A 19,306-nucleotide genomic window follows, 5' to 3' on the forward strand; every position below is an offset into this window, starting at 1 on the left:
AAATATATTTGAGAGTAAAGATGTGTCTCATAGTAGGTAAGCAATGTAGTTCTTCCTTTCTCATTTCCCTTTCCCATCACTAAACATCGGGACAAGTAGTGACTTCTGTTGTCTGAAACTATACCTACTACTAATTCAAACAGACTTCCTGACTGCATTCATCCTTTATTATTTGCAATGTCCCATGTGACTTCTAAGACTACAATCATTTTTTTGTGAACATAACCTTCTCAACCCTCATAACTCAATGAAAATATGAAAACTATTTTCAGGCACCATAATGACATGAAACTTTATGAATTTATTATCTAACACTAGAGGCTTGGTGCATGAATTCATGCACAGGTGGGGTCCCTCAGGGTGGCCTGCGAGGATCAGGCCTCAGCTGATGTCCCCAGTCTCGCAGCCCCGCAGCCCCGCAACCCTGCCAAGAACCTGGCACTGCCCCTTCACCTGTTCCACCATTTCACCTGCAGGGCGATCAATCGGTGCCCCCCACCCCTGGATCCCTCAGTGCCTGGGAGCTGGACAGCAGCCCCACCCCCCACTGCTGCCGCTGGTTGCAGTCTGCAGGGCAATCGGCAGGGCAATTGGGCCCCCACTCACACCCACCTTGGCCTGGCGCCACCTGCTCACCTGTTCTACCATCCTGCCAAAGTCTCACTCTCATTGGGGCCCATTGTGGCCTGCAGCGCCTCCACTGCCACCCACTGCCAACACTGTGTCACTGACACCTGCCATGTTCTATGCCGCCTCCTGGTGGTCAGTGCATGTCATACCAAGTGGCCGAACTCCAGGTTGACAAACCACCCGAGGGGACAATTTGCATATTAGGCTTTTATTATATAGGATGTTTCAACCAAAGAAAAGGAAACTGCTCAAAAGCCATATGCATATAACATTACTATAAAATATTATAACAACTAATTAATGCTAGAGTATACAATCATGTAGTCTTCTTTGGGGCAATCTACACTAATAAAAAAGAAACATGCAAATTGGTGTCACTCCGCTACACCCACCAGCCAATCAGAATGAGTATGCAAATTAACCCAACAAAGATGGCGGTTAACATGCATGTGCAGGCATGAAGCAAAGACTGAAGGCTCTGGCCCAAGTGAAGACTGAAGATGACTGAAGACTGAATAGGCTTGGCTTCTCTGCTAAGGCCTGAGTGAAGGCCTGGGTCCCAGGTGCCGGAGGAAAACTGGTGCTGGCAGCCAGGGGAAGGAAGGCCTATTGCACAAATCTCTTCGTGCAATGGGCCTCTAGTTTAGAATAATACTGTACTACCCCTAACTTTGAGGTTTTTCTCACTTGAGTTTATCCTACTTGCCTGTTACCTATGAATTATATCACTCTTCTAAGACATTAAGAAAACATATTGGGTTTAACCCTATGAATTTGCTGATATTTGGGCATTGCTTATTGAAACAACAATCTCATAAAAGTTTAACTTGATAGAACCTGGCCAGGGATAAGGGAACTAAATCAGAACAGACCATGAGAAACTGTGGTTGGGCTGCTCCCAGACCCACAGAGACTTTGGTTCCCCAACACCAGGTTGCCACATTATTGCTGGCATACACATTTTGGAGGTCTGCTCAGCTTGACATTGTTATTTGGATGCTCTCCCCTCTAGAAGGGCTTACCCAACAGATGCATAATTATGACTGCCATAAAAGGCAGTGATGGAAGGGGTAAAACCATTATCTCCATAGCCAGACAGACTGAGGACAGCAGGCTAGGTTAGCAGAGTTCTTACAACCCTCCTCCTTGTGAACACCATACCCTCTTGGGGAGCTGTCATCCCATCCTGAAGCTAATAACATTAATCATTAGCCAACTTAGAAAACTTAATGGGAGGTTTGAGTGACAGGAATATTTTTATGAAGTTGGTGTTCTTGGAAATCAGGATATAAGAACATAAGAGAGCCATGAGTATGGCATCACCAATAACAAGGCTTTACACCCAACTCGTTTCACATGTAGGACACTGTGGCACTGTAAAGTGTTTCATCCAGATGAAAGGACTAGAGGAGAACCAAGATGGCGGCATAGGTTAATGCCGGAGTTTGCTGCTTTGAACAACTACTTCAAAAGTGAAACCAAAAAACGGAAGGGACATCACCCAGAACCACAGGAACGCTGGCTGAGTGGAAGTCCTACAACTAGGAGGAAAGAGAAACGCATACGGACACTCAGAGGAGGCGCAGTGCTGAAGTCAAATTCTGAGGTGCGGAGTGCGCAGAGCGGGCTGGCGGCGGAGGGCGCGGTTGGCGTTTTCAATCGGGAGGGAGTCCCAGACTCTGAGCTCCAGATCCGGGCGAGTCTTTAGGGACCCACACTCAAACAGGAGAAGCGGGACTGTCTGGCTTCGGTCAGAGCAAGTGCAGCTTTCTCTCTGAGCTTTGCAGCGGGTGCTGGGACTCAGAGAGGCAGAGCCCCTGGGGACAGGACTGAGAGCCGCCATAACTGCTCTCTCCGGCCCACCCTGTTGATTCTGTGGGACCCGCCCCGCCCAAGCCCTGCACACAGGCATTTGCCGGATAGCCTCAGGCAAAGACTAGATTAGCACCTCCCTAGAGGACAGAAGTTCTCTCACTGCTGACACAGCTGATTCTCATAGCCACTTGGCCTGGAGGTCAAACCCTCCCTGGTATTAGCTACAACAATCAGTTAAACTATAAGACTGCGCACAAAGACCACTAGGGGGTGCACCAAGGAAGCATAACAAAATGTGGAGACAAAGAAACAGGACAAAATTGTCAATGGAAGATATAGAGTTCAGAACCACACTTTTAAGGTCTCTCAAGAACTGTTTAGAAGTTGCCGATAAACTTAATGAGATCTACAAGAAAACTAATGAGACCCTCGATCTTATATTGGGGAACCAACTAGAAATTAAGCATATACGGACTGAAATAACGAATATTATACAGACTCCCGACAGCAGACCAGAGGAGCGCAAGAATCAAGTCAATGACTTGAAATGCGAGGAAGCAAAAAACACCCAACCGGAAAAGCAAAATGAAAAAAGAATCCAAAAATGCGAGGATAGTGTAAGGAGCCTCTGGGATAGCTTCAAGCATACCAACATCAGAATTATAGGGGTGCCAGAAGATGAGAGAGAGCAAGATATTGAAAACCTATTTGAAGAAATAATGACAGAAAACTTCCCCCACCTGGTGAAAGAAATGGACTTACAGGTCCAAGAAGCGTGGAGAACCCCAAACAAAAGGAATCCAAAGAGGACCACACCAAGACACATCATCATTAAAATGCCAAGAGCAAAAGATAAAGAGAGAATCTTAAAAACAGCAAGAGAAAGAAACTCAGTTACCTACAAGGGAATACCCATACGACTGTCAGCTGATTTCTCAACAGAAACTTTGCAGGCCAGAAGGGAGTGGCAAGAAATATTCAAAGTGATGAATGCCAAGAACCTACAACCAAGATTACTTTATCCAGCAAAGCTATCATTCAGAATTGAAGGTCAGATAAAGAGCTTCACAGATAAGGAAAAGCTAAAGGAGTTCATCACCACCAAACCAGGATTATATGAAATGCTGAAAGGTATCCTTTAAGAAGAGGAAGAGGAAGAAAAAGGTCAAGATACAAATTATGAGAAAAAAAAAAAAAAGATACAAATTATGAACAACAAATATGCATCTATCAACAAGTGAATCTAAGAATCAAGTGAATAAATAATCTGATGAACAGAATGAACTGTTGATTATAATAGAATCAGGGACATAGAAAGGGAATGGACTGACTATTCTTGGGGGGGAAAGGGGTGTGGGAGATGCGGGAAGAGACTGGACAAAAATCGTGCACCTATGGATGAGGACAGTGGGTGGGGAGTGAGGGCGGAGGGTGGGGCGGGAACTGGGAGGAGGGGAGTTATGGGGGGAAAAAAAGAGGAACAAATGTAATAATCTGAACAATAAAGATTTAATTAAAAAAAAATAAAATAAAATAAAAAATAAAGTGTTTCATCCAGTTCTTCAGGGATGAGCCAGCCAACAGGAAGCAGACATAATTCCAGACTTGCTCCCTAACCCCTTCTTAGGTCATAGTTTTCTCAAAATTGTCTTGCAAATTAAAAATGTGTTTGAATTGTCTTTTATTTTTAAACTAGAGGCCCAATGCATGAAATTTGTGCAAGGATAGACCTTCCTTCCCCAGGCTGCCAGCTTTAGAGCCCCGGCTCTCGCAGCCCCATGCTCTGTCCCCCACCACCGTCCACACCTGCCTTGGCCTGGCACTGTCCACATCTGCCGCCACACACCCCCAGTTCGCTGGTTTCGCAGACTCCACCCCGCGATCTATCACCCCATAGAGAGTGGCCTGAGCCTCCCTCTTTGGGACGATCGTGGAGCCCCCCAATTGATAGCCCCGCTGGCCAGTGGCCTTGGCCTCCTTCTGTGGGGGGATTGTGGGGCGATGGCAGAGCCTCCCCATCAATCACATGGCATCCGTGCGATGCCAATGAGTGTCATAGTGTGGTCATCCGGAAGGTCATCCGGATGGTTGTTCTGCTGTTTGGTCATTTGGTCTATTTGCATATTACACTTTTATTATTATAGATAATTTGTATAATTTAGCCAAACAATATTCTGACTTAGTAATGCAACCAGACTAATAAGATAATACACAAACTGCTCCCCATTTGGAAATCTGTATGATAGAAAATCGAGAACAATACTTCCCAAAAACCTAGCTCTACCAAAAACCTAGCTGTGACAAGTTAGTTCCCTGGGTCCAGGGGAAGGGGAAACTGCCCTGCCAAAACTCCCTCAGTCCTGCAGGGTACCCTGTGTGTTTTTTTAAAATTAAGAATTAGTTATCATTTTTGAGAGCCTTCTGTGTTTAGGTCAGTATAGTGGAATGCATTTTTCCCTGTTGATCGTCACACTAGGGGGTCTTCAGTAATACAACTTAATTGTGGACATAAGAGACTCTGAGTATAATCACAGTCAAGTTTTTCTAGGAAGCAGTCATCCTTGGCAATTGGGAAAGTCTGAAGGCTCAGATTTAGCCTGAGCACAAGACTATAGAGTTACTATCCTTCACCCACATCCTCCCAACAACCCATGGAGCTGAACCCCCAGCTCCATCCAATGGAGAGGGTAGGGAAAAGATGGAATAGAATGGCTAAAAATTCAGTAGGAAGGCCAAACACAGGAAGAGAAAGAACAATGAGTGGCAGCAGCCCGGGGACTGAGTGTGGACTGGAAGGGTTAAAGACACTGGAGGACAATGGAGGGCCCATGGGAAAGGTTCCCTGATAGTCCAGAGAAGCAGAGATGCAAGAAGAGGAATGAAGGCCCTGACCGGTTTGGCTCAGTGGATAGAGCGGCAGCCTTCGGACTAAAGGGTCCCAGGTTCAATTCCAGTTAAGGGCAAGTACCTTGGATGGGGTCACATCCCCAGTAGGGGGTGTGCAGGAGGCAGCTGATCGGTGTTTCTTTCTCATCGATGATTCTAACTCTCTATACCAGAAGGACGACATTGGACTAGGTCAGTGGTTCTCAACCTGTGAGTCACGACCCCTTTGGGGGTCGAACGACCCTTTCACAGGGGTCACTTAAGATCATCGGAAAACACATATATAATTACATATTGTTTTGTGATTAATCACTATGCTTTAATTATGTTCAATTTGTAATAATGAAAATACATCCTGCATATCAGATATTTACATTATGATCCATAACAGTAGCAAAATTACAGTTATGAAGTAGCAACGAAAATAATTTTATGATTGGGGGTCATCACAACATGAGGAACTGTATTAAAGGGTCGTGGCATTAGGAAGGTTGAGAACCACTGGACTAGGTGGTCAAGGAAGACCTCTCTGAGGAGGTGATATTAAGGTGACATCTGATTGAGAAAAAGGAGCTGCCCAAGAAAGAACCATCCAGTAAGCAGAATGATGCTGATGCAAGTGCGTATGGAAAAACACAACAGCAACAAAATGCCTGTGTGGCTGTAAGGTGATCCCATGGGGAAGGGGTTACACGGGTTTTCTGAAAATGAAAGAACATGGGTTGTTTGCAGCTCTTTTTCCTAAGTCCATGGGCGCCATGGAAAGTTCTCAGGAAGAAGTGGAATGATCCCATCTTTTTAAAAGATCTCTGTACTGCCCTTTTTAGGTGATACTTACCAAAGGCCAAGGATAGAGGATGGTGACTCAGATTAGAGTGATAGCAACAGAGAGGGAGAGAACGGACAGATTTGAGACATTTATGGCACATGAAAGACTTGCTAATGACCTAGACATGGGGGAGTGGGAAATGTTAAGGGCAGAAGAAAAAAGATTATAGCAAAGAATGTCAAACAGTTCACTGAAAACTAAACATTTCAGCTAAATTTTGACATTTCACCTACATCATGAGAACCTCTAAATACATAGCAAATACGGAGTTTAATTGTTTTATGTTTAAGTTTACTCTTTTTTTTTAGATAACAGATATCTTATAGACACATCAGTGGTGTCTCCTTCAAAGCAGGCACCTTGGATGTCTGTATACTTATTTCAGTTAGAACCAATGTGTTCCCAGAGCTCACCTACCTATATTGACCAAAAAGATCATGTTTCCTTAATAATCCAAATTGCCATGACTTTGAGGCCAAATGTATGACTTGAGTTATCTTCTCCCACTGACATTTTGGAGAATGACTGAGAGATGTTAGATGTGACATCCGTCGCTTCTAGTAGACACTTGTCATCCTTCCAGCCACGCTGACCCCAAGCTCTGCCAGTCCCCTTGAACAAGCCGGAAACTGGTTCTCCAGGCTGCCCCGCCCTCCCCACAGCAAGGCACTCCAAGTGCGAACACCAGAGAGCACAGCCCAGTGAGAAACAGTTACTCTAACATTTTACTGGACACTCAGAGTTGACACAATCACAACTCAGGGAAACATTCACATGCTTATTAAAAGTGGTTACTCTACAATATTATTGACTATATTCCCTAAACTGTAATTTACATCCCTGTGGCTATCTGAAACCAATACAGAATAATGCAGACTGTAATTGAAAAATAAAAATTTTTTTAAAGTGATTACTCTGGAGCAGGGGCGTGAACGCCCAGCCCTGGGCCGGATAAGGCCCGTGAAATCATCTGGTCTGGCCCTGCCAAGGCAACTGCAGGTGGGACTCAAAATTCAATAAACTTAGGAGCTTTTTCATAGCGACATAAATTTATATTAAGCAGATTATATTAAGTGAATGATGTTATAAATATCCAAATGGCCCTTGGCAGAAAAAAAGGTTCCCCATCCCTACTCGAGACGTTCACAGCTGCAAAAGCCAAACTCGGGCCTCTGCCTTGCTCAGCCTCCTCACAACGAATCTCCAGGTCTCTTTCCAATTCTTGATTCCAGTTCGAGCCCCACAGCTCCAGCCTACAGTGGCAGGCCTGCTTAGTTTCTCCCCAAAATGACTAGAAAAGGGATCTGCCCCTTCCTACAAGAGGAACCTCACCCTAGCCAGTTTTGCTCAATGGATAGAGCCTCGGCCTGCAATCTGAAGGGCTGCAGGTTTGATTCCTTTCAAGGGCTCGCACCTCAGTTGCAGGCTCAATCCAAGCCCTGGTCAGGGCCTGTGCAGGAGGCAACCAATCGATGTGTCTCTCTCACATTGATGTTTCTCTCCCCCCTCTCTCTCACTCTCTCTAAAAATCAGTGGAAAATATCCTTGGGTGAGGATTAAAACAAGTAAACAGGCAACAAAAATGTGTGGTTTTATTTCAAATATATTTTTATTGATTCCAGAGAGGAGGGGAGGGGGGAAGAGAGGTAGAAACATCAATGAAGAGAGAGAATCATTGATTGGTTGCCTCCTGCATGCCCCCCTTTGGGGATTAAGCCCACAACCCAGGTATGTGCCCCTCACTGAAATCGAACCCAGGACCCTTCAGTCCGCAGGCTAACACTCCATCCACTGAGCCAAACCAGGTAAGGCAACAACAAAAAATGTTTTTTAAAAAAGAGGAACCATCAAACTACCCACCAACTGTGATGCAGTTTCTATGGCCCCAAACACCAATCACAATAATCAATGGTTCATTTCCATTTTCTGGTCTTAATCACACAACACCTGGGGCTCCAATCCAGCTGGGACTGGCAGAACCTGGTTAAACGTGTGGTTTTTTTAATCCTCACCCAAGGATATTTTCATTGACTTTAGAGAGAGAAAAGGGGAGAGACAGAAACATTGATGTGAGAGAGAAACATCTATTGGCTGCCTTTCACACACGCCCCAACCGTTGGTCCAGGGACCAGGAATCAAACCCATGAACTTTCATTGTACAGAACGATGCTCTTATCAGCTGAACCACTCAGGGCAGGGCTGAACTTGGTTTAATTTTTATTCCCAGTCTTTTCCCCAATATGAAGAAGAGGTCAGGCTACTTTCCGGGTTTTGCAATATTCTTAAACAAATAAATTAGCTAAATATGCTTGCAGACACACACACACCTTCCTAGAACAATGTCAAAGACAAACACTAAGATCTAAACCCATATTTAGAGAGGCCACAAGGACAGTATCCTACTAAAACTATACTCGATTTTATTCACTAAAACACACATCACATCTCAGCCTGAATACCGAGGATCAATTGATGATGACTTTCATTACACAAATGATTGTTCCTGGACAAACCAAAGTGTTTATTCTGCTGATTTTTCCCATAATGAAGGAAATCTGCCACAACAGTGAGTTGATTTCCCAGCCTCTAGTAATTCTCAGGAACATTTAAAGAACAGTTCCACTGCTTTAAAAAAAAATATATTTTTCCACTGGGCATCACTACACAATGATGCAGTCATGGCTTAAAATATTTTGGAAATTCCTCCTTTGGAATTACCTCCAGAGCCAAGAGCACATTCTTTTAAAATAGTCTCAATGGTCATAAATCCTTATACCAAGAAGTTGCATTTGATTCTTAAAACTAACCAAAAGTAATTGAAAATAGAGCTGCTGAATATTGGTGATCAAGTTGGTAACACTGCTTTGGTATAAAACAAAATGTAATTTCTAAGTATTAGGCAAGTTTTGTTTTGTTGGTCATAAAGTATCTCTGAAGGCCATTCACTCAACTTTTTTTCTTTCTTTTTTTTTTTTTTTTTTTTTTTTTTTTTTTTCAATTTTACTTTGCCAGGTTACGTTCCTGTATGGGGCACAAGCCCAGAAAATAACTAGTGACAGTGTGAAATGAGAATATTTACAATGGTAATGTACATAAAACCTCAAGAAGTTTTGCATATCACAATCTAGCAGAAATAAACAATATAATATACAAAAATAAACAATCTAGGAGCTAAGAGGAATTGAGCAAAGAGTTTCAAAAAAAATTTAAGCAAACATGTATCACAGTAATTAGAGTTTTCCCCATGGCTAATTTGAAGGCCACATTTATTCAGATATATTTGTTGAGGCACCTATTGTGTTACTTTATAATCATACTTCAGAATAAAGAGGCATGAACTTGATTTCACCCCCAGAGTTAGGGTAGTAGAACCAAACAAGATGTTACATTTGCCTGTGCTTCTTGACCTTTACTTGCCTCATAACACACTTTCAGTTATGATCTTGGGCTTTCTCAGAGCAAAAACCTCTTGGCTGCCATGCACTATAGTTATTTAGGAAATCCCTTATGACTTCCAAAACATTCATATGTTTTTCCTGGAATAATATTGAGCACATTTATATGCAATAGCATTTTCCTGCCCCGTGCATGTTTATGAACCCCAGAGTACTTTGCTTAAAACCAATCCCCACTGTTTCATGGTGTTGCAGTGGCTGTTGAACAGCACCCTATTATTAAAGGCCCGCACCCTGGCCGGGAAGGGAGGTTCCTAAGTATTGGCCGGGGAGTGAAGGCACAAAGCAAACGTGGCTGCTCCAGATGCAACTCCAGCAGAGCCCCATGACTATGGAATAAAGAGTATCTTGGGGTTTTGGGTGGCAGATTTTACTAGTCAAGCCTCCATTTTATATCTCAAAATCTGAAACACCAATTGCTACTCTAGGGTTTCTCCAAAGCCCTTTCCCAGGACAAGCTGGAAGGAGTAATGAGCTGAGAGATTTCAGCAGTGGCACCGGCATGAACTTGGACTGTCATTTTTCATTTTTCATCCAAATTGTCTCCTGGATTTCTAAAGTAAACACTGGGAAGAAAAGAAATAAAATAATATAGCAACTGTCGAAGTCACAGCTCTCTGGGTCTAAGTGGTGAAATGTTTCCCTAGGCCAGCCAGGTACCTATACTCTTGTGAATCAAAAAGCAAAGAGAGTAGAAAAGAATTTTAGTCATATCAGAATTTCACCTAGACTACCAACTTTTCTTTGACTTGCTTCATAAATATTTTACTACAAACGTTCACAGTTTATAGGATCCTTAAGACTTGTAAATAGGTTGAGTAACTGGAAACCAATGACTGATACCTACCATAGGGATCTTGATTTTATTTTAAGATTCCATTGAACAGAATGCATTCCACCTAGGATTCCGTGAAAGGACAAACTTCCCTCTCAGTTGCAGTTGTGGCTCTGTAGGGGGGTAAGAAAAGTGGCTTCCACTTACCAACTTCAGTTGGTTTGGGGCCTCTCTCCACAACTCAGAACTCAGACCTGGAGCTTTCATGGCTCATGCACTCAGAGTTAGTGTCTGGTGGCTTGCTGCTTCGTCACAAAGAGACCCCAGTGGCCTGGATCCCTGATGCTGGCATCATGCCCACATTCCCCAAAGCAGAGAAGGCCCTGCTTTCTGTGTCCCAATCTGGTCCTATTGCATTCTGGGTATCACAGGCCACTGGCTTTAAAAGGAAGTGTTTCCAAGGTGCCCTTCACCAAGCTGCAGGCTTGTATTGTATGCCTAAGAAATATGCATGAGTGTCTTCAGGTTTTCAGTGATCTGAATTTTATTGCCTTTTGAACTAATTATCCTGATTTCCAAATCCTATAAAAATACATAGCACTATGCTTATCAGTCTAGACAAGGTTAATTCTTATCTATATTTGTTTACATTTGTTCTAATGATTGAATTGTGTGTATGTTTTCTTCAGTAATAAAGATTGACTAGATTAAAATTTAGCCCCTAAAGGTGTGTAAATTGATCAGAGCAGACATAGAAACAGAAGCAAACATAGAAGCTGAATATTATAGTTCCTTTGGTTTGTAAGCTCCTTCAATGCACAGCTTTCATTATCTTACCTCCACAGTGTAGACATGCCTTAAACATAATTGAAACTGAAACCAGCATTAAACTTAATCAAATGTAAGGAATTATCAGAAAGTAATTGTCACATATCAGACAATTACCTGTCTGGTAAAGCTTTGGTAGAGAGGAGCTTCCTTTTGAACATAACACCCCAATACACACACACACACACTCTAGAGGCCCGGTGCACAGATTCATGCACCGGTGGGGTCCCTTGGCCTGGTCTGCACCTCTCCGACATCACCTAAGGGGTCCTAGATTGTGAGAGGGCACAGGCTAGGCTGAGGGACCCAACGGGTGCACAATCCAGGCCAGGGAGGGACCATGGGAGGCTCCAGGGTATGTCTGGCCCGCCTTACCCAGTCCCCATTGGCCGGACCCCAGCAGCAAGCTAACCTATCCTTCGGAGTGTCTGCCCCCTAGTGGTCAGTGCATACACACACACACACACACACACACACACACTCTAGAGGCCCGGTGCACAGATTCATGCACCGGTGGGGTCCCTTGGCCTGGTCTGCACATCTCCGACCAGGTCAAATGGTCAAACTGTTGCTTAGGCTTTTATATATATATTAGAGGCTCGGTGCACCAAAATTTGTGCACTGGGGGGGAGGGGGGTGTCCCTCAGCCCGGCCTGTGCCCTCTCGCAGTCTGGGACCCCTCGGGAGATAACGACCTGCTGGCTTAGGCCTGCTCCTGGGTGGCAGAGGAAAGGCCCAATCCCTAGGTACAGCCCCTGGTTGGGCTCAGAGCAGGGCTGACTGGGGAGTTGGGGTGCCACCCCCTGTCATGCACAGAGCAGGGCGGATTAGGAGGTTGCGATGCCACCCTCAGTCACGCTCAGGGTAGGGCCGATTTGGGGGTTGGGGCACTGCCCCCAGTCACACTCAGGGCAGGGCCGATGGGGAGGTTAGGGCTCTACCCCATCACACACAGAGCAGGGCCCATGGGGGGGGGGGGGTTTGAGCGCCGCACCCTGTCACACACAGAGCAGGGCTGATCAAGGGGTTGGGGCACCACAGCCTGTCACACACAGAGCCGCAGGGCGATCAGGGGGTTGGGGAGCTCCCCCCTATCAGGCACAGAGCAGGGCTGATCAGGGGGTTGGGGCGCCTTCCCCTGTCACGAACAGAGCAGGGCGGATAGCGAGGTTGTGGCCCTGCCCCCTGTCACACACAGAGCCGCAGGGTGATCAGGGGGTTTGGGCACTGCCCCCTGTCATGCTGATCCCGGTGCCGGAGGCCTCACGGCTCCACTGATTCCAGTGCTAGGAGGCATATTACCCTTTTACTATATAGGATAGAGGCCTGGTGCACAGGTGGGGGCCAGCTGGTTTGCCCTGAAAGGTGTCCTGGATCAGGGTGGGGGTCCCGCTTGGGTGCCTGGCCAGCCTGGGTGAGGGGATGATGGCTGTTTGCAGTTGGTCACACACCCTTCAGGGTGGGGGTCCCCACTGGGGTGCCTGGCCAGCCTGGATGAGGGAATGATGGCTGTTTTCAGGCTGGCGGGTGACTGAAGCTCCCAACCGCTCCTTTTTATCGTTTTTTCTTTTTTATTCTGGGCCAGCTTTAGCTCTGAGGCTTGGCTCCACGGTTGCTGAAAGCAGGTATCTGGTTTGTTTGGGTTCTATAATCGAAACACTGTTTCAACTCCAGCTCTGAGATCCCAGCTGGCTGAAAGCAGGTTTCTGGGGTTTTGTTTAGCTTCTATATTTGTAACAATGTTTCAAACTGCAAGCTCAGAGGCCGGCAGCGACAGGTGGGGAATGTTGTAGACCTCTGTCACTGAAGCAGGCAAGCCTCATGTTCGCTTCAAGCTGCCTGGCTGCCGGCCGCCATCTTGGCTGGCAGTTAATTTGCATATCGCCCTGATTAGCCAATGGGAAGGGTAGTGGATGTACGGCTAATTACCATGTTTCTCTTTTATTAAATATGATAGATTGGAGGTAGTTTTGTACATTAAAAAATAATCTTTCTTGGTAGGAAGGAATCAACACAGAATTCATTTTAAGAAGCAAAGTCATTCAAAATGGAATTGCAGTTACAAACATTTGATTTATATACAACTCTTTGTGAGTTTTTTTATTATTATTACACTAGAGGCCCGGTGCACAAAAATTTGTGCACTGTCGTGGGGGTGGGGGGTTATCCCTCAGCCCCACTTGTGCCCTCTCACAGTCTGGGACCCCTCGGGCGATAATGACCTGCTGGCTTAGGCCCGCTCCCGGGTGGCAGAGGGCAGGCCCAATCCCTAGGTGCCTGCCCCACAGCCCCTGGTCAGGCTCAGAGCAGGGCCGATTGGGGAGTTGGGGCACCACCCACAGTCATGCACAGAGCAGGGAGAATCAGGAGGTTGTGGTGCCACCCCTGTCACATACAGAGTCGGCTGATCAGGAAGTGGGGGTGCTGCCCCCTGTCACGCACAGAGCAGGGCCCATCAAGGGGAGTGGGGCTCCGTAGACTGTCACACACAGAGCAGGGTCGATCAAGGGGTTGGGGAGCTCCCCCCTGTCACCCACAGAGCAGGGCTGATCAGGGGGTTGGGGAGATCCCCCCTGCCATGCAGAGAGCAAGGCAGATCAGGAAGTTGCGATGCCACCCTAAGTCACTCTCAGGGTAGGGCCGATTGGGAGGTTGGGGCGCCACCCCCCTGTCACACTCAAGGCAGGGCCGATGGGGAAGTTGCGGCTCCACCCTGTCACACACAGAGCAGGGCCGATCAGGGGGTTGGGGCGCCTTCCCCTGTCACGAACAGAGCAGGGTGGATAGGGAGGTTGTGACCCCGCCCTCTATCACACACAGAGCCACAGGGTGATCAGGGGGTTTGGGCACTGTCCCCTGTCACGCTGCTCCAAGTGCCAGGAGGCCTCGTAGCTCTGCTGATCCCAGGCTGGGAGGCCTCACAATTCCACTGATCCTGGTGCCAGGAGGCCTCGTGGCTCCACTGATCCCGGGTTCAGGAGGCCTTGTGGCTCTGCTGATCCCAGGCCAGGAGGCCTTGCGGCTCCGCTGATCCCGGTGCTGGGAGGCATATTACCCTTTTGCTATATAGGATAGAGGCCTGGTGCACATGTGGGGACCTGCTGGTTTGCCCTGAAGGGTGTGCCAGATCAGGGTGGGGGTCTTTCTTGGGTGCCTGGCCAGCCTGGATGAGGGTATGATGACTGTTTGCAACTAGTCACACCCCCTTCAGGGTGGGGGTCCCCACTGGGGTGCCTGGCCAGCCTGGATGAGGAGATGATTACTGTTTGCAGCTAGTCACACCCCCTTCAGGGTGGGGGTCCCCACTGGGGTGCCTGGCCAGCCTGGATGAGGAGATGATGACTGTTTGCAGCTAATCACAGCCCTTTCAGGGTGGGGGTCCCCACTGGGGTGCCTGGCCAGTCTGGGTGAGGGGCTGAGGGCCGTTTTCAGGCTGGCGGGTGACTGAAGCTCCCAACCTCTCTTTTATTTCTTTTTTCTTTTTTATTCTGGGATTTTATTTAGCTTCTATGGCTGTCACTGGAGCTGAGAGCCGTCTTTAGCTCTGAGGCTTGGCTCCAGCTCTGAGATCTCAGCTGCTGAAAGCAGGTTTCTGGACTTTGTTTATCTTCTGTATTTGAAACTTTGTTGCAACTCCAGCTCTGAGATCCCGGCTGACTGAAAGCAGGTTTCTGGGGTTTTGTTTAGCTTCTATATTTGTAACAATGTTTCTTAGAGAGCAGCTGAGAGGCCCGCAGCAGCAGGCGGGGAACGTTCGCTTCCTCCATCACTGGAGCAAGCAAGCCTCCTGTTCACGTCAGCTGCCTGGCTGCTGGCAGCCATCTTGGTTGTCAGTTAATTTGCATATCTCTCTGATTAGCCAATGGGAAGGGTAGCAAAGTTATGGCTAATTACCATGTTTCTCTTTTGTTAGATAGGATTAGTAAAAGTATTTCTGTACAGGAAAAAACAAAACACCTTAGCCTTGTATTGATAGGAAATTTGATTACCCACTTAGATATATTGTGTCTGATAGTTGCCTACTTTTGAAAATGCTTTGATTCTCCTCCCTATCCACCATTTTAGGATCTGAGTTTCCTGAAGCTTTGAAATCAAGGCCCATATAATATATTTCCTTAGGCTCTGCTATATAATTTAGTATTAAATAAAAGGCATGCAATAATTGACTGGGGGGGGAGGGGTTGGGGTTTCAATGTATTCTTGCCAAATCCAGGATGACTTCCCAGAGGAAATGGTCTTTCCATTTTCAGTCCTCTTTAGTCTTATTATGGCATGCCTTCCTTTGTATGTTTTATCAAAGAACCCTTTCTATCTTTTGAAAGCTCAGTGCCTATGTTTGACTTCCTTATTTTATGTGTTGGTGGCGGGGGTGGGGGGACACATCTCTTGAAGTATGTCATACCCCACACTGGAGGTCAACTCAGTGGCGCATGATATTCATATCTTCCTCAGCTGATTTCTTCTTTTTAATGTAGGCAATTATTTTTGGCTCAATATGCATTTTTTACTAGGTAACTAGGACATAAATATTTTCACTTGTTTTTCTAGTTCAAGAACAAAATGGCACACCATATTCTGATGACAGGCACAGCTTGGCACCAAACTGGATCTGAGGAGAAAGATCTGAGGTGGGTCAGAGAAGCACCACCAGACTTCAGAGCCTGCTGGTCCTTTGGAAAATAATCACAGAGTTTCATCTGCTGTCACCTGCCTTCACTTGTGTTCCTTTTGATAACTGCCTTCCTTTCAGGGCTGACTGAATAGGAGCTATTGATTTAGTGCCTGAAGATCTCACAAGGTTCAGACATGAAAATAAAATCTGGCCTGGGGAGGAAACCACTTCCTGCCCAGAACAGAGCCCAAGCAGGGTCAGGGGCTGGATCTGCTCAATGCTGGTTAACAAGGTAACTTTGCCATTTATCAAAGGGCAAGAACAATCTGGTGAGCCAAAAACAGAGCAGAAAAATAGATCTTTCTTTTGAAGTTCAGATGAAAATATTTTCCATGTTCCTAGGAATAAAAAATAGAAAGCCTCAACTTTTCTCCATATCATAGTTGTACAGGAACTTTCCTAGTTAGAAACAGTGATGGGTACAAATTATGTCTGTTCATTGAGAAGCCAGGCACTTATGATACATACATCTCACAATTGCAATAAGAAAGATCACCCAGCCCTAACCAGTTTGGCTCAGTGGGTAGAGCGTCGGCCTGCGGACTGAAGGGTCCCAGGTTCGATTCCGGTCAAGCGCATGTACCTTGGTTGCGGGCATATGCCCAGTAAGGGGTGTGCAGGAGGCAGCTGATCGATGTTTCTCTCTCACCGATGTTTCTAACTCTCTATCCCTCTCCCTTCCTCTCTGTAAAAAATCAATAAAATATATATTTTTTAAAAAGATCACCCTGCATGAGCATGCCTTTGATGAGGCATCCATTTATTATATTTAGTTGTTTCTCAATAATCACACAACTGGCCTAATCACACAATGGGCTTAACAATAATGAATTTTCAAAAGAAAGCAAACATTTGCTTTGAAAGATATTCTCTGATGAATTTGGCATGCACTCATTTGAAGACTTTCATCTTCAAATAGGTCCTGGTTTCTCTTTTATCTAGCTGCCTGACTTGTTGAAAATTTCTCTGACACACAAAGGAAATCCTACAAAATGTCCAGTCTTACTCAAGACTTCAAAAGTACTCACTGAGCCAGATAAAATCTGTCCCATGATTTTCTCCCTCCCTTAAAAATATTTAGGAAAACCTCACTCTGAATCCAGGGTTAATTGGTTAGATCTTAAGATGTTTATAAAAAACTTAGGACCTTTGAATGAATCAAAATGAGAAAGGACTCTGTACTCAGAGGTCTATGGTTTCATTATGTAAGGCCATATGCTTCAAGAAGACCAGCAAAGCCACTCAAACAACAACAGCTCAAAAGATAGAATATTAGAACGTTTTGATAGACCTGGCTGACTGTGACATCTGCTAACTCAAACGTCTCCTAAAAATTTCTAAAAGATCAATGCAAGGCCTGTAAGACTCCAAAGCTCACTGTCGTAGGGCAAAAGCCTACAATCAAAGTTCACTGGGAAAGCACTCTCCAGATTACACTAATCCTACTGACTGGCATTCTGGGGGAAATCTGCGCCACGGGTTTGTGCCATCTTCCATAGAGCACGATTATTTTGAAGGACAGGAATATTGGATTTCTGAGTTGTGAAACTAAGCAGTAAGATTCTGCCCCTTCATGACCGCACTAGTGGCTCCATGGTCTAAACTCAACCACCTCCTCATCTAGAGACTGCACGTCTTCATTTATCCGCTTACGATACACTTTTCCAGAAAGCACATTTGAGATAAGATAACAATTCAAGCCCTCTTCCACCACAGACTGTACTTTTTGTTGGCATGTAGTAAGAAAACTCAATCTGAGATTAGAGGTTACAAAGGGATATGAATGAGAGCCTATATAAGAAAGTCTGTGCATGAATTATCCCAGAATCAGAAAAGTTAAAAACCAATTAACATTTACTGACCATTGGGGACCTTCAAAAAAGAAGGATCAGGTTGCCCTAGCTGGTTTGGCTCAGTGGGTGGAGTATCGGCCCTAGGACTGAAGTGTCCTGGTTCGATTTCAGTCAAGGCACATAACCTGGGTTGCAGGCTGGGCCTGGATCCCTGGCCCTGATCAAGGTGCCTGCAGGAGGCAACCAATCAATGTGAGACATCAATGTTTCTGTCTCTCCCCATCCTTTTCACTCTCTCTAAAAATCAATGGAAAAATACCCTTGGGTGAGGATTAACAACAACAACAAAAACCAGAAGAATCATGTTGCAGTTTTTTTTTCAATAAAAATAAATAAATAAATAAATAAATAAATACCAACCTAATTAGTATCCTTAACTGAGATGTACTTTTAATGGAAAGCTATGTTTTTAATTTTTAGTTGTTCAATAAATGGCAATAGTCAGCCTTTTCCTTAGTTAACTCCCCAGGCTGTAGAATCATTGTGGGAAATTAGCTCCATTTCAGTGTTCAGTCCTTTAAGACCAGGGTTTGCAGTTTTGCTGGCCTAGTGTCAGTCATTTATAAGACCTCAGAGAAGGAAAACCTTGTGGTCCCTTAAATATGTAAAAATGTACAATGTTAGGAAAGGTCCCATCTATAGTATACAAAGAATAAAGTTGATCATTGCCCATATGATCCAGAAAAAAAAAATTGTTACACTGGGCTTTGTAAGGAAATCTTTAAATCTTGTTTTGTGCCTAAAAACCTTTATTGGAGGACAGTTTCTTTCTAGCTTTTTATATAAATATTAGTGCCCTGGTGCATAGATTTGTGCACATTGAAATTAATTAGAAGATGGCTGGCGAGGCGGGACTGGGTGAGGCGGGCCAGACACACCCTGGAGCCAACCTCCCGTGGTCTCTCCTGGGCAGACTACACCTGCGGCGGCGGCCCCGCAGCTTGAAGGGCCTCTGCAGAGTGAGCAGGGTCCCTCCGGCAGGTGGGGTCCCTCCGCCTGGCCTGCGGGAATCGGCCCGAAACTGGCTCTCCGACATCCCCGAGGGGTCCCAGATTGTGAGAGAGCAGTTCTCAAGTGACACACCCCGGAATCGGGGTCCCTCCTCTCTGGTTCTGGGGTGCATCACCTGAGAACCGCTGCTGCCATGTCACTGCATCTCAGCAGCTCCTGCATTGAGCATCTGCCCCCTGGTGGTCATTGCATGTCATAGCTATCGGTTGGAGGTCAGACAGTCCCTTAGCCTTTTATATATATATAGACTAGAGGCCCAATGCACGAAATTCGTGCAAGAGTAGCCCTTCCTTCCCCCAGCTGTAGGCAGTGGCTTCCCTCCGGCATCCAGGACCCGGGCTTCCCTTGCAGCCCCGGCTTCATCTGGAAGGTCGTCTGGAAGGACGTAATGTCTAATTAGCATATTATGCTTTTATTATTATAGATATATCCCAAGTTGTTTAAGTTGCCTCACTAACATAAAGTAATATCACAATATAAAAAGTTTTTCCAATAAAAAGTTTTCCAATTCCAGGCAGTGACTTAGTTTAAGCTATTAAATAATGGATGTTC

The sequence above is a fragment of the Myotis myotis genome, unplaced genomic scaffold (assembly GCF_014108235.1).
Source record: "Myotis myotis isolate mMyoMyo1 unplaced genomic scaffold, mMyoMyo1.p scaffold_m19_p_1, whole genome shotgun sequence".
Classification (NCBI taxonomy): Eukaryota; Metazoa; Chordata; class Mammalia; order Chiroptera; family Vespertilionidae; genus Myotis; species Myotis myotis.